A 2,158-nucleotide genomic window follows, 5' to 3' on the forward strand; every position below is an offset into this window, starting at 1 on the left:
GCTATGCCAAGGTTTCGCAGCTTGTGACATATCAAGCCATGATCAACTTTGTCAAAGGCTTTTGCAAAGTCGAGATATATCACATCAACATTTGAATGGTCAAGTAGCTGCTTCAGGACCCAGTCATAATGCTGCAAGAGCTGCGTGAGGCAGCTTTTACCTGGACGGAAACCATGCTGGGTCTCATTCAGCAAGTCATTTTCTTCTAGGAACGCAATCAATCTCCTTCTGACAATTCGTTCCATGACTTTGCTAATATGTGAAGTTAGAGAGATGGGCCTGTAGTTTCCAGCCTTTGGCAGGAATGGCAACAAATAGAATCTCCGGTGGCTGGATAACTGAAGAGATGGTTGGAGTGGAACCCCGCCTGGGCATCGGAAACTCGGAGTTTTATCATAGCTATTGAATAAGTGTCACATATCTTTACAGGTATATATATATATATATATATATATATATATATATACACACGCACAATGGACTTCTTTCAGTTTCCACCTATCAAATCCACCCACAAGACTTTGGTTGACCCAATGCTATAATAGAAGATACTTGCCTAAGGTGCCATGCTGTGGGACTGAACCCAGAACCATGTGGTTGAGAAGCAAACTTCTTACAGAATAGCTATCCCTGTGCCTCACTTAATAACATTAACAGAAGCATGATTCTATAGATATATATATAATACAGAACTCAAATTGGTTGATATGACATGTACTCCCATGGTTTCTTTTAGTGTATTATATGATATTGTTCTCTAGTTATTAAAAAGTACTCAGCCACAGAAGATTAGGGAGGTGAAATTGTCTAAAAAGAGGTATGTGAACAAATGCTTTACAATATCTAGTTAGTCACTATATATTTCTGAAATCAAATAATGTTAAAATAAACTTAACCATTCATCCTTCCAGGGTCTATAAAATAAAATAGAAGTAGCAGTACTAATCAAATACTGTTTTGATATTTAATCACCATTGCCAAGATTTGAGGTCTTCTACAAATGTTAGAAATCAATGATTATCAATTGTTATAGTATTTATTTATTTATTTATTTATGTGTTTCAGCCAAGTGGCTGCGGTCATGCTGGTGCACCATACATGTTAGTAATGATTTTTGCACACTGGAAATAAGGAAAATATTTTTTAGTTTCCAAACAAATTTATAACTAAAACCATGACATAGAGATAATGTGGCAGTCATTTTAAAACACTTTTTGTATGCCATATATTCTAGCATAAAAGTCAAATTTTCAGACCAAACTTTACAGCCAAAAGAGGTAGGTTGACTTATACACCAAGACAACCTAGGGGGATCAAAAGTTCCATGAGAAATGCAGCAGAATTTTAAAAGATAAAGATAATGTTTGAATGTGTACACTTTATATTATTGACTTGTAGGCTGGAAAATACAGCACTATTGACACTTTAGCATTTACATTATTCTGTCAAAAGTAATGCTTGTTCATTCACATGTTTTGAATTAATTTTGTATCTTTGAGCATAAAACAGGTAGAATGTTTTGACTGGGTATTTCCTGTTTAAATACTAAAGGGCTGAATGTCAAAAAGTTGTGCTGTATATCTATGATCTGACTATGATGATATGTCAATGAACCAATTGTAAATGTTTGACTAAACTTTTTGACACTTTACAGTATGCAATAATGTCAAGAAATATAGCAAAAGTGAATGTAATCGCATATGCATATTTTAAATGATTACTGTGACAAGGTTTAAGTAATGTCAAAATAAAAAAGTAATTTCAAAAGCAAATATTATTTACTCTGTATGTGTGTGCATGAGAGAGAGTTTGTGTTTGAGAGAGAGTTTGTGTGTGAGAGAGAGAGAGTTTGTGTGTGTATGTGTAAGTGCGTGTGAGTTTGTATGTGTAAGTTTTTTTGTGTGTGTGTAGATTTGTGTGTGAATTTTGTTTTGTGTGTGATATCTTCCAGAACAGTCGTTATTTTAATGAGATACATCTTGTAATCACCTGAAGAGACACATCTACACCGACAGATACTCCTAAATCAGATGTTAAGTATCCTACCCATGAAGGATCGATGCTAGATAGGTTGAAACAATTGTAGTGATTAATAAACATTCTCACATCTTCCATCTCTCTCATTATTCAAATATATATATATATATACATATATATA

The 2,158-nt window shown here is 34.0% G+C and overlaps 1 protein-coding gene across 1 annotated transcript in view; it reads right to left on the reverse strand.

Moving 5' to 3' along the window:
- LOC106880427 (organic cation transporter protein) overlaps positions 1–2,158 on the reverse strand; it is a 63,605-nt gene that overhangs the window by 61,055 nt on the left and 392 nt on the right. The window lies entirely within an intron of this gene.

The sequence above is a fragment of the Octopus bimaculoides genome, chromosome 10 (assembly GCF_001194135.2).
Source record: "Octopus bimaculoides isolate UCB-OBI-ISO-001 chromosome 10, ASM119413v2, whole genome shotgun sequence".
NCBI lineage: Eukaryota > Metazoa > Mollusca > Cephalopoda > Octopoda > Octopodidae > Octopus > Octopus bimaculoides.